We start from the raw sequence: 14881 nt of genomic DNA, 5'->3' as shown, positions 1-14881 counted from the left end.
AATCTTTGCTCTATCTAAAATTTTGAGAGGTGAGAATGAGAGCTTCATTTGTGTAAACGAGTGTAGAAAGAGTGGCCTAAAATTCCTTGAGCGTATACTCGTGAGAGAGTGTTGTGAGGTCCTTCGTATTTCCATAACTTATTTTTTGCAGCAAAGTTACACAAATAGATTCGAGGACGAATCCTCTTGAAGAAGTGGAGAATGATATGAACCAAGAGACATCAATCATACAAACTTCAATGAAGATGTGAAGAAAAGGTTGTCAAAATTATCAAAAGATGTTTCCACTCATGCTACATTGAAGAAGAATGAAGTTTGATTGTTGTAAATTTTGGGTGGGTTACAATTTAGAGTAATTTAGAGTTATTGTATTTTAAGATTTTTTAGGTTACATTTACATAATGACTCATTGTGGCCATTAAGTATGAATGTTACAACTCTTGGAATGCCTTTAGTAGTTTCATTTTGAGGCTATATAAAGTCATGTATGTTGTATTTGTAAGTAAACTGGGAAAATATATTAAAAGAAGCATTTGTGTTTTTCTTTTAGCCAATGGCTAAGTTTCTTTGTAATTCTATGTAGTTTAGGTTGCATGTAGAATCATTCAAGCTCGACATGATCAATCTTGCTTGTGGAGTGATTCGAATATCAAGCAAGTATTCTTGCCTTGAGATATTTGATCAACAAGAATCATTCAAGCTAGACATGATCGATCTTGCTTGTGGAGTGATTCGAATCTCAAACAATGTTCTTGTCTTGAGATATTCGATCAACAAGGTAATCCGAATCTTATTCCCCTTGTAGTTGATTCCTTATCTTATCATTTGGTATCAGAGATTCAGGCTCAAGATCGGATATATGTTTCCTTTGCGTTTCTTTTCAATTTGTTTTTTATCTTTTTAGTTTTTAATCGATCCAAAATAATAAAAAAACATCCAATATGGGCTCTACTATAAAATTTGAGAGGTGAGAATGAGAGCTTCATTTGTGTAAATGAGTGCAAATAGAGTGGCCTAAAATTCCTTGAGCATATACTCTTGAGAGAGTGTTGTGAGGTCCGTCATATTTCCATAACTTATTTTTTTGCAGCAAAGTTACACAAATAGATTCGAGGATGAATCCTCTTGAAGAAGTGGAGAATGATATGAACCAAGAGACATCAATCATACAATATACTTCAATGACGATGTGAAAAGAAGGTTGTCAAAATTATCAAAAGATGTTTCAATTCATGCTACATTGAAGAAGAATGAAGTTTGATTGTTGTAAATTTTGGGTGGGTTACAATTTAGAGTAATTTAGAGTTATTGTATTTTAAGACTTTTTATTTAATTTCGGTTACATTTACATAATGGCTAATTATGGCCATAAAGTATGAATGTTACAACTCTTGGAATACCTTTAATAGTTTCAGTTTTTTAGGTTATATAAAGCCTTATATGTTATATTTGTAAGCAGACTTGGAAAATATATTAAAAGAAACATTTGTGCTTTTCTTTAGCCAATGGCTAAGTTTCTTTGCAATTCAATGTAGTTTAGATTGCATGTAGAATCATTCAAGCTCGACATGATCAATCTTGCTTGTGGAGTGATTCGAATCTCAAATAAGTGTTTGAGATATTTGATCAACAAAAATCATTCAAGCTAGACATGATCGATCTTGCTTGTGGAGTGATTCGAATCTCAAACAATGTTCTTGTCTTGAGATATTCGATCAACAAGGTAATCCGAATCTTACCCCCCTTGTAGTTTATTCCTTATCTTATCATTTGGTATCAGAGCTTCAGGCTCAAGATCGGATATATGTTTCCTTTGCATTTTTTTTTCAATTTGATTTTTATTTACTTTTATCTTTTTAGATTTTAATCGACCCAGAGTTCAAAATTCAATCTTTGCTCTATTCAAAATTTTGAGAGGTGAGATTGAGAGCTTCATTTGTGTAAATGAGTGCAAACAGAGTGGCCTAAAAAAAAATCCTTAGAGTGTATACACGTAAGAGATTGTTGTGAGGTCCTTTGTATTTCCATATCTTATTTTTTGCAGCAAAGTTTCACAAATAGATTCGTTGATGAATCCTCTTGAAGAAGTGGAGAATGATATGAACCAAGAGACATCAATCATACAATATACTTCAATGAAGATGTGAAGAAAATGTTGTCAAAATTATCGAAAGATGTTGCAATTCATGCCACATTGAAGAGGAATGAAGTTTGATGGTCATAAATTTTGGGTGGGTTACAATCTTTTTTTTTTTTTTTTTACCTTTTTTTTGTTGCATGGAAAATCCAGACGACAATACTAACATTACTGATGCATGATTGAGAGAAGCACAACAACGAACCATGGAAAGACTAATTCAAGGAATAGAAGAGTTGACTGATCGATTAGGAAGATTGGAGATTCAAAATCAAGCACTACAGAGGATTCCACAACCTACGCCCTCAACCGATACATATGAGGGCGACAATTCTGATCACCACGAGGATAATCCACATGCGGTTGGTCATGGCTTGATGCGAGGGCGAGACCATGGAAGAAGGTATCATAATTTACAACAACGAGTTCCTTATGATGATAGAATTGATCGTAACGTGGGGAGCTTCCCAAGTTTTATGGCAAAACCGATCTAGAGGAGTACCTTCAATGGGAGAAAACGGTGGAGTCGGTGTTCAACTGTCATAATTTTAGTGATAAAAAGAAGGTACTGTTATGCATTGCTCAATTCAAACAATATGCTCAAATTTGGTGGGATAAATTGATGTCTCTTGGTTCATATCAGGACGTCTAGGCTTCAAAAATGCCTTGTACTGAGATTGAGTACGTGGCAATAGTTGAAGCTGAAAAGAAGACGATATGGATGACTGACTATCTTGAAGAATGGGCAAGAAGCAGCACGAAGATATTCTTAAAAGAAATAGTTAGAGTGTCATACAGTTGGCCAAGGAACCCGGTCTATCATTTAAAGAGAAAACACAGAAGACGATACCATTTTACTTGCAGGTTAGTGAAAGATGGTGATGTGTTTGGAGAAGATAGAGGGTGCAAAGAATCCAATAAACATGTTGACAAAATGTGTTGATGATGGAATATTGAGGTTGTGCAAAGCCTCAATTGATATGGTACCATGAAAACCATGAAGATGCTCATGGTCGTTTGAGAATAAAATTCTTGGTTGACTAGATTAGTCTCCAAGTGGGAGAATTGTTAGGTTATGGAGCCTGCTGCTTATTTATAGCTTGGTCAACGGTTATATCCGGTAAAGCTATATCCGGTAAAGCTATATTTGGTAAAGTATATCAAGCTATATATGGTAAATAGCTATATATAGTAGATGGTTAAATCGGGTAAAGCTATATTGATATGATAAGGAATCAACTACAAGGGGAATAAGACTCGGATTACCTTGTTGATCGAATATCTCAAGCAAAGAACACTTGATTGAGATTCGAATCACTCTAGAAGCAAGATCTATCATGTTTAGCTTCAATGATTCTACATGCAATCTAAACTACATAGAATTGCAAAGAAACTTAGCCATTGGCTAAAGAAAAGCACAAATGCTTCTTTCTATATTTTCCAAGTCTTCTTACAAATACAACATACATGGCTTTATATAGCCTCAAAAATGAAACTAATAAAGGTATTCCAAGAGTTGTAACATTCCTACTTTATGGCCATAATTAGCCATTATGTAAATGTAACCGAAATTAAATAACAAGTCTTAAAATACAATAACTCTAAATTACTCTAAATTGTAACCCACCCAAAATTTACAACAATCAAACTTCATTCTTCTTCAATGTAGCATGAATTGAAATATCTTTTGATAATTTTGACAACCTTTTCTTCACATTTTCATTGAAGTATATTGTATGATTGATGTCTCTTGGTTCATATCAGTTTCTCTCCTCGATTTCTTCGTGAAACTTAAAGATGGATGTTATAAGAAAGGGCTTGGGATTTATTTGATAACTTCTCGTGGATCGTAGCCTAAGATATTCGCTTCCAAAGTTCATCCAAAATCTGATTTATCGCTGGAGATAAAACAAAGGATTTCTTATTGGGTAGCCGATTCTAGGGGTTTCAAGGCCCTATTTCTTCATTGAACCTCTTCCATATCCTATTTTCAGGCTAAAGGAATTGGTTTGGAGGAACGTCTTTGAGTGTAGGACTTTAATTTCCAGAAATCGTTCTCGGTATGCAACTCACTCGAAACGCCAGATTTTCGATCTCGTGGGTAGCTTATTCTACGACGTTTCAGCTCTGGATTCCTTCATCAAGTTTACTCAACTTCTTCCTCTGAAGCTAGAGGAATCCTTAATTTGAAGGAAAAGAGATCGTAGATAGGAATTTTGACTCTTATCCCTAATTTAATTTTGAAACCTATTTCCTTCAATTTGGCACGCTCTCGAGGTTATTTTTCTTCGTGGTCTTCTATGGAAGCATTCCTTGGAGGTACAGAAACTGATTGGAATCATTCTTGCTCGACGAGTCATCATGTATCCTCAGGTTGGATGTTCAAGTTTTTCTTGAAGTTCTTCAATGGCAGATTGAATTGGGGGAATGGTTTCTAGGCACTTTCAGCACTCTATTCCTTCATAGAACTTGTGAGTAATCTTGTTGAGAAACTGTAGGAATAAGTTTGAAGAGAAATGGTGGAGGATTGCTCTCGAATTTGGAAGAAATCTGAGAGTAGGAGACCCATAATCTAAACGCTTATTGCCTTTGATTGGGGGATCGACCTTTCTCGATTCATATTCCATATTGTTGCTCCTACTTTAGACTTTATAGGAGGAGCTTAAACCGACATTGAGAGCTCCAGATTCTTCGTTATTTAGAAGTTTGAAGAGAAATGGTGGAGAATTGCTCTCGAATTTGGAAGAAATCTGAGAGTAGGAGAAACACAATCTAAACGTTTATTGCCTTCAATTGGGGGATCGACCTTTCTCGATTCTTATTCCATATTGTTGCTCCTACTTTCGACTTTATAGGAGGAGCTTAAACCGACATTGAGAGCTCCAGAATCTTCGTTATTTAGAGATCGATCTTTCTGGATAATTTTTTTGTGATATCAACTCCGATCATAGCCTTATCGACCTTGGCTTTGCATACTAGTCATTGGATGTGATGATCCGTGTGTGTTCGTTCTAGATCATATCAAATTTTGGAGGAGATCCGACGGTTGAGATTTGAGTTCGAAAGATTGTGCTCGGATGGTCACAGTAGATGCTCTTATTCTAATTAGAGTGGCATTTCTGTAATTATCCATTCTTCTAGGGGTATTTTGGTAATTTGCCACTTTCTAAATATTTTATTATTATTTTTCTTGAAAAATCCAAAAATTTTCTACAAATTTCTCATGGCTTTTTTTTTTTTTTTAATCATTTTTCCCTTTTTTTTTTTTTTTATCTTGAGATTCCTTCTAGATAAGGAATTACAAATTCGGAAAGATTCTTGATAATTGATAAAATGACTTTTTTGCCCTTTTGATTTACTTTTTCCGTTCCAATCCTCTTCAAAAGGCCTTTTAACTCCTTGAAATCACTTGTTAGGGTACACGAGTGACTTGACTAAGTCCTTTGTTCTTGCTTAATCCTTTAATTTTTTTCCTTTCTATCCATTGGGTCTTTCATGAGTGGCTTATTCTTATGGGAGATAATTTCCTTCATTTTTTGGGTGTTACATATACAAACTCGTTACAAACACAAAATAAGAAGCAGACTTAAAAGAAAAACAAAAAATACTAGATTAAAAACAGAGGTTAGTCCATGGCCCACACTCCAAAGTCCGCTCTCATCCACGACCAACTCTTAGTTACTTGAAAAAAATGATAAACATGGAGTGAGTAAAACTTAGTAAGTAGCCTACTAGTAGGTTCTTAATGGCGACCTTAAGCTAGGATATTACTTCTTGTTATGTTTTTAGGATCTTATACTGATCTTGAATACCTTCTCCTAAAATAACCTTCAATTTTTTCCCCATGAAAACAATTTTCTCCCCATCTATCTTTTTTTAAACACTTTTGAAAGTTAACGAGTAGTTTTGAAGTTTTTTTTTTTTTTTTGAAAATTGAACCGTATTTTAAAAAAAAAAATCTATAGAACTATAGATTTTTTTTTTTAAAAGATTAAGTGTATTATTGAAACTTCTAAAAAAATTATGAGTATTTTTTAGATAAAGTGTAAAGTTGAATGGTATTTTTATTAATTTAGCTTATAATTTAAAAAAAAATACAAATTTTTGTTGATTAAGTTAATATTAATTTTATTAAAATACATAACACCACATCAAAATTAATTTATTAGGAATAAAATTAAAACTAAAAAATCAATTTATTTTAAACTAAAAAATTAATTTATTTTAAAACTAAAAAGTATACTTAATTTGACTAAAACATCCCTTATCCCAACTATAAAGAATTTAATTCTAAGCTCTCTTCTAATAGACAAACAATTTATTAACCTCTGTTGTAAAATTTCACTTCATCAATTTAAGTAGCTTTCAACTATAAATATCAAATTTTAAAGTATTCCTCGGCAAAGTAAATTTGTTGAAACTATCTATCAAAGGTGTTCCATAATGAGTTGTGGAGAAGTGTTTCCTTCAATTCTAATTTCAATTAAGGATGTCAATGACAAAAAAGTTCTAGAGGCTCGAAGGTTTGTAGTGGAAGAAAATAACAAGAGTCATGGACATCGTTTCGTTTACAAGCTGTATCATGTGTCGTATTCATGGTTACTTAAATCTCGTTGAATTGGTGTGCATTTCACATCAGAGACATTTGTGCCTTAAACCGAGCTCTTTGCAATAACAAACTTATTAAAAACTCTTTGCTTGCTGCAACATTTGCTTGACATAATTGGACCAAAGGACAGTATGGACGACCATAGCTCACTGTATTGGTCTCCAATCATGAAGTGTGACGTCGGATCTATGTGCATACCATATTCATTAACTATAACATGGCAAGAAATTTTTTATGTTTTGACTGGGCATGCCATATTCTGTTGTTCTTATATATCTTTAGTTACCTGTGATTAAAGCAAAGAAGTATAGACATGGTTTCCAACCAACCCTTCCTTTATAGTTAGTTCGACGAATGGGTTTTTGTTATCATTTTATCGTTAACCCTTCCGCTCGATTTTGTGTTATGATATCATACAGGGAATGAGAAGCGACCTTACTTGGACAAAATTATATACCATTTGATAATTATTGTTGATAACAAAGATATATTGAATTATAAGCATTTTAAGTTCAAAAGTAACAAATTACTTGTACATCTTTTACTTATAATCTTCATATTCTTTATATAGCGATAAGGAAGGGAGGGATAGAAAAGATACTCATAATATCATTATGACTATGCCATATTTCATTAATAAAAGAGAGTAATACATCCACAAACACACACATATATATTTGGAGAGAGAGAGTGCTTATTATAAGTAGAGATAGCATTCTAGTAGTTGTATTGCTACTTGGGGACAAGGAACTCGAGAACTTCTTTAAAAGTTCTGCACCTTTGTAATAAAAGACCAAGGCATATCATCGTTATTTATAACTTCTATCACAATAATATAAATTCTGCGAGGACGACGTTCTCTAGTCATACCAACCAGACCGTTCACCACACGCTTGTAGATGAAACGATGTCCACTATTCTCGTTATTCTTTTCAACTAAGAACCTTCCTGCATTCTGCACTACTAGGATATTGACATCCTTAATTGGTACTAAAGCATCTAAAGGCAACCCTTCCACACGGCTCATTCTAACACCTTTGGTAAATAGTTCCAAGAGACATTATTAGGCCGATTTTGTTCATGAATACTTAAGAATTTGATATTTATAGTTGTAGTTGAACGCTACTTAAATTGATGAAGTGAAATCTTAAAATAGAGTCTAATAAAGCGTTTGTCCATTAGAATAGGTTGGAATTAAATTCTTTATAGTTCGAGATAATAGTTGAATTCTTTAAGTCATTCAGACTAGTGTTACTAGTACTTGTTAGTATATTTGAGTATAAATATTAAAATGATTAGTTATTAAATATTGTTTGAATTAAAACGTTTATAATTCAATGATCTTCATAACCTAATTCATAAAAAAATAAATAAAATAATTAGGAAGCATTTATATGCTAGATCAAAATAAGATGCATAAAAGAACTTGTCGTAATTACTTTATTCATCGACCTTTAATCTTAAAAGTAACTTAAAATATTGCAATATTGTGATTCAATAGCCTATTATGAAATTAGGCCCGAACTAAAAAAATAATATTTTTAAAAGATGGAAAAATTCATAAGCCAACCAAAATATGTATTCAAAGATGAAGAATTCACAACAACAATCACAAACAATATTAATTAGCATCTTGTCTTTTGGTTTGTCACCTTTTCAAACATGAACAAACCTCAATTTCGAGTCGGTGAGTATTATGGATCATAATCAACAGTACTTTGCAAGTAGCTTTGAGCATTTACAAAAGGTCGAAAGTTGAATTTCTTTAGAATGGTAACCAAATAACCGATGATTATTGTTGAATTTCGAAAAAGTACACCACAAATTTCATTTATAGATATAAATGGAACCATTGATATAAAACCCTGATTATATAATTGCATCTTCACTAACAAACCCACCTTGGAGTGATCATCTTCACCAGAGGCTGCAAATTAAGAAGCCTTCCAGGATTACTCAAAAGTGAACTTTTAAGACAAACGAAGCTATATTTGAGCAAGAAAATAATGTTACATGTGTCTGGGATACCACGGAGACACCAATGCAAGCAATCGCTACCACCGGAAGTTTCTTTGATATTGTAGTTGGATCTTTGAGACTCATCCCTCAGATGTGAAAGAGTAGTTATATCCAACATTCTTAATTGTGTGCCTCTTACAGTACTCTCAACAAATGGATCGCTTGATCTATTCTACTCTACTTTACTTCTTCTTGATAACGGTGTGGTATTGACACAACTCATATTGCTGATAATCATCACTTACATCCAAAACAAGAGTATAGCGGTCGACTATCGTCAAGGACCCATTCACCATTTCCATTTCTACCGACGGAAAAGTTTTATTACATTCATTTCTTTCTCCTTTCTAACTTCTTCATTCTCACATTAAACTTTTTTTTATTTAAAAAAAAATTAAACGTGAAAAAGGGAGAAAGAAGGAAGAAGAAAAAAGAAAACCCTTAATTTTGAAAGCTTATCAAATACTCTTTGATCGATGTAAAGAAAGCTCCAGAATAATTTATTCTCACGTCCCTCTTAGACACTTGTTGGATATATATCCGTCCTTCACATGTCGTATCATAATCATATCATGTCGTAAAAACTTCGTGATTATATCCTTCCCTAATTTATCATAGCCTTAACGTCTTAGACATATCATAGTTGTGTCGTTACCTGAACGTACCTTAGTCTTAACGTTACAAGAACGTATCCTAACGCTATCGTTCTATCAATCTATCATAATCCTATCCCTTTCTACCCATAACCTAATCGTATTTTTTTATGAATCCATCGTGACCATATTGTTGTTATCAATCTGTCATACCCATAGCACTTCGATACGTAACCAAACCATAACGTTTCATGAACATGTCTTACTCCTATCGTTACATTATGTTTAGTGCATCCTTCTCGTATCCTATCTCAAATATACCATTGAACACATGGTACCGTAAGTATTATCATACAATTCACATATTATAACATATCGTAAGCATATCGATTCACAAACATTTCACACATATGACACTTGCAGAACAACGAGCACAGTCAACATCAAATATAACCATACGGATGGTAAGGCCACCTACCTGATTAGCTTAGGCTGGTGTCCCCAATTTATCCTTAAGAAAGTTCGATTTGTCCTTTGTATTAAAGTCAACCTATATGAACATGACATCAATTTCAATCATTTCTCTAAATTTTATGATGCTCTAGTTGATATGAATCCAACAACTGATCACTTCCATGTACCCGAACGAGCAATTACAAGAAGCAATACAAAGAAGATTCAAGAATCAAATCAAGAAAATAATGGAGTGGCTGATATTGGAAAGTAATTAGAAGATTTGCCTTTAGTAGTTGAATTACCAATTAAGGAAATTTATAGAAAGTAATTAGAAGACTTGCCTTTGGTAGTTGAATTACCAATTAAGGAAATTTATTAATGCCTTATTTGCTTCCATTTGTATTTAATAGCATTTATTAGTAATTTGTGGTTGGTTGCTGAACTTTATTATGTTAGGGTTACCTTTTGGACCTATTTAAAGGCATGTAATACTCATGTTTGAGGGATTTTGTTGAATACAGAAAAAAAACCTTTGTGTTTTCTTGATAACCTTTTGGTGTTATTCTTTTTCAAACCTTGCTTTAGGTTTGATGTTTAAACCGATTCATTGAATTAGTTTTGATCAAGCTAATTCTAGAGTGAATTGTCTTGGTATCTAAGAGTGACCATCATAGATTCCAAGTTCGATCTAAGAGTCATTCATCTTCTAACCAGCTCTTGGTTGGAATCAATCCGTTAAGTTAGCTTTCTCTGTGAGCGTTTTGCAAGGATTCTAGAAGGACCTCTAGCTTTGCAAATTCCAGCATTGTAGGCGCTTATCACTAGTGTTAGATTTCATGGGGAAATTGCACGAGTAAAGTCTTGAAATGTCTATATATCAAAACTGTTTAACACTTTCCAAATCTTGATTATTATTTTTTTTTTTACTTGTGTTCCTAATCTTACTTCGGTGTGTTTGTTACATTTTTTTTTAATTATGTTAGCAATTAGCCAATTTAATAAATTCATCCTTTATTATTTTTTTTTAAAATTATGTTAGTCATTACTTTTGGCTAATTTAATCTATTCTATTTATTTTATTTTATTTTATTGCTATGGATGGACGTATCTTTCTAAAACATACTAAATAAAACTAAATAATTGGTTAAAAGAGAATAAGAGATATAACTTAAGGTTAAATTTCTTTCCATATGAGAATAACTCATTCTCATGTCCATCTTTGCTACCATGTACTAAATTAAGGATTTTATTTCTTTTGGGTCAAAACCATCCTTAAAGCACAAAATTGAAGTTGTAGTTAGTCAATTATAATATTTGACGTGCTAGTTTTCAAACTACTTTAAATGGGTGTAAAGAAAGCATGAGAATAACTTAGTTTCACTAATCTGACACATGTTGGGCATGTACTGAACACTTGTTAATACAATGGATACATTACAAATTTATAATCCATCGTATCAGACACTTGACTTTGAATATATTTTGAGAGTGAAACGTACATTAAGCTTTTTTTTAAGTATACAAATATATAAACTTATTTATATGAATTTATTTCTAATATAAAATTGATAAATTTTTTGAAATAATTCTTTTTAATTAATGTATCATTGTCACATCGGTGTCCTAGTTTTTTAAGAATGACATATTACGGTTAGGAACAGAAAAAGAAAACGGTAAGATCAGAAGAATTGGGAGAAATCTCTCATCCAATTAAAAAATGACTAAATCAAATCTAATCCAAATAACTCAATCAAATCTAATCCTAACAATCCCTCCCTTAAACTGAACACGAATAGTAATCAGTTTATATCTACGACCTCATATCAAACTTCCACCGGGTAACTTCATCAATTCCCATGTGCCATTTATGTTTATTGCTCCAGATCCCTTGCTTGCCTCCATTTCTCACTCTTCAATGCTTCTCTAAAGTTTACAAAGTTTGCAAGTTCAGTAGGGGTAAACATGGCTGAGCTTCATCATCTTCTTTACAAAAAAACTTCTCCTATTGCATAGTCTCTCATCCAGACTGGTGGTCTCTTATTCCTTACCTTATTCGAGCTAGGAGAGCTTGCTTCAGCCAAAGAGCCAGATAAAATATTTTCCTCTGCAGTATTTTCATCTGCCGCTTCTATATCATTATTTTCATCTACCACTTCTATATCCTTATTTTCATCTGTCGCTTCTATATCATAGAGTCTGTAAGCTTTTGACTCTTCATTAACTCCCAGCAAAACATAACTCAAACTCTTATCATTTAGCTTAGTTCTCTGAGCTGCCTCCTCTTTTTGTCTCTGAATCAACTCGAGCTCACAATATTGTTCTTCTTCCTTCCGCTGCAGCTCTAGAACTAATCGTCGCTGTGCTTTTTCTACCCTTCTTCTATTCTCTTCCAGCATTTTATCTAGCTCTTCTCTCTCTTTTCGTGCTTGTTCTTCTTTTTATCTTGTAGTAGTAAGAGCGCCTTCTTTCTCTTTCTCAAGCTGCACATCAACATCATCAAACAACTGTTGGGTTTTATGTCCTAAAACTCATAGTTTGTAAACAAAATCATATTCTATTTTCAATAAAGTTATTATTGTTGTTTATTCAATAAAGATTGTTATTGAATAAAGTGAACTTTACGATCATTAATCTAAATCCAATAAACTAAGAACACTCTGGCTATAGTATGATTACTTGAACTATATGTAGAGACATAAGAGTGGATCAAGTTCAAGTATATAGTCAAAATGATCTATAGTATAAGGATAAGGCTGAGTACCTTATCCTGGGGACACTATGGATGCGGCCCACTTTTGTATATGATATAAATAATGTGATCACTAAATTTTAATCCTGAGCTAACCATGAACTCCTGTTTATTCGTAATTATCCTTAAATTTGCATGGGTGAGAGTGGCTCTAGTTCGCCGACTCAATAGGCCTCCCATTTCAGGGGTAAGACTGGGTGAATGGCTGGGGACGTGGGGTGCAAGATGGAATTCACTCCTACCCACTTTTAGGGATAGAAGAAAGGTAGTTTCCTTAAGCACTGACTCCAGGTCTTGAACAAGGGGCCCCACCCTCTCATTGGCTTGAGAGGGATTCGGTTTACTGGTTAGACCACAAACCAATTGTTCATTAGGGGATCAGTGAGACATAAGGAACAATAAGTAACTTTAGGGGTAAAACGGTAAATTGACCCAGCTCTAGTTACGAACAACCTGTGAAGGATCGACTTACTAATCATGGTTATATCAAATGGACAGAAATATATCTATAGTGAGGGGAGTGCAACTACTAGGCTAGTGGAGTGTTCTAGTAGTTAACGAATGTTGGTTAACAAGGTTAATGAGTTTAGCCGGTTAATCTTGGATCGTTGGAGCCCATGATCTATAGGTCCATTAGGTCCCTTTGCTAGCTCATATCGGACTAAACCATAGAATAGTGTGACGAGTGAGTTCGAAGTGTTCGAATTCAAATTAGAGAATATGCGCTACGTATATACGATATATTTAGCCGTATTTTTGTTTTATTTAAGAATTAAACAAAAGGAGAGAATCTGAGATATTTAAATAAGATTTAAATATCTTAATCAATTATGTGTCGGAATTGATTGGGATTGGCATTTGAATTAATATTAAATATTAATTGAATAGTTTAATTAATCATTTAATGTTACTTTAATTTGAAATTCATTATTCAAATTAATTGTTGAATTAAAATGTGTTGACTTCATTTAATGGAAAAATCCATGTTAGTGGAATTTTGAGGTGTCAAAATTTGGTTTAACCAAACTTGCATGCTTGCCAAATAAACTCCCGCAAGTTTGAGTGGAATTTTGAGTGTCAAAATTTGGTTAACTCAAACATGCATGTTTGCCACATAATCCCAAACATTTGAGTGGAATTTTAAGTGTCAAAATTTGGTGATCTCAAATTTGCATGAACATGCAAACATGACTCTTTAAATAGAGTGATCATGGTACATGGAAGGTCTTCTTTCTCTTGGTGAAAAACCTAGAGAAAAACCTCTCACAAACACTCTCTTCATATATACAAAATCCCTCCCAAGTTTAGTCACTCACCGGATTCTACAATCCCGTTCTAAGGCCGGAGGATAGTGGAGAAGACACTAGTGGTGGTTCGAAACCGGTTCGTGAGGAAAAAGAAGTTTGAACTACAAAAGGTTAGTATTCAAACTCATTAAGTTTTAATACTTATGAACATGCTAGTTATTTACTATAATTGATGTTCTAAAAGGGCCTGAGATCCAAATTGCTTCCGCATGTGTTATATTAACACCATCAACAACTTCGTGCGACCTTCCTCTATTCGCCTCTGTATTTCTAATTTAGTCTCTTTAGAGTTTAGCCTTTCTTCAATATTCTTCTGAATTAGTTCTTCCATCCTCCTAGCTGCATCTTCTTCTAACTTCTCCAACTGTGCTTCACGCCTTTTCTTCTCTTCTTCCTCGTTCTTAAGCTTCTCTATGGAATGATTCCGATCAGTGGATGCACGACTAGAACTAGAACTTGACGATTTGGGGAAAGGAGATAACGAGGAAGACCTACTTCTGCATTGGCGGCTGAGGGAACTTGAACGTTTGCTTCTCCTGGAATGGGTAGTGGAATGATAGGGGAAGAATTTGGGTCCCTTCTGCTTCTCTGACTATGGCGATAGGAATTGGAGCGATGAGTGTACGACAGAGACCTTGAACCACTTCTCCCCATAAGTTTCAATTGAGTTTGAACGGCTGCTACAGGCTGAGATATAGCATGCAATACGAACATTTAATTCAAAGACATCTTTGTCTCCATGATTAAGCCTCTCTCAGGATGAAACACCTTGCATGTTCCATTTTGGAACAAAAAGATAACCCCTTTGCTTGCAATTTACCAATACTCAACAAATTGTTCCTCAGGTCTGGCACATAGAACACTCCTGTGATTATCATTATGATTCCATTCACTTCCAGCAGTACATTACCCTTTTCGGTTACAACCATGCTTGAGTTGTTGCCCAGCTTCACTGAATCTCTGAAACTTCCATCAAAATCTGAAAAATATTCCTTCTTCCCACACGTATGA

At 33.8% G+C, this 14881-nt stretch overlaps 1 pseudogene; it reads right to left on the bottom strand.

Annotated features, from left to right (window-relative positions):
• Positions 1-11799: 11799 nt before the first annotated feature.
• LOC111809900 (uncharacterized) lies at positions 11800-14524 on the bottom strand (annotated as a pseudogene).
• Between the last annotated feature and the right edge of the window lie 357 nt (positions 14525-14881).

Source organism: Cucurbita pepo, chromosome 10 (genome assembly GCF_057944985.1).
Source record: "Cucurbita pepo subsp. pepo isolate OVF chromosome 10, ASM5794498v1, whole genome shotgun sequence".
In the NCBI taxonomy this organism is placed as follows: Eukaryota; Viridiplantae; Streptophyta; class Magnoliopsida; order Cucurbitales; family Cucurbitaceae; genus Cucurbita; species Cucurbita pepo.
This window is presented reverse-complemented; position numbering and strand designations above follow the sequence as displayed.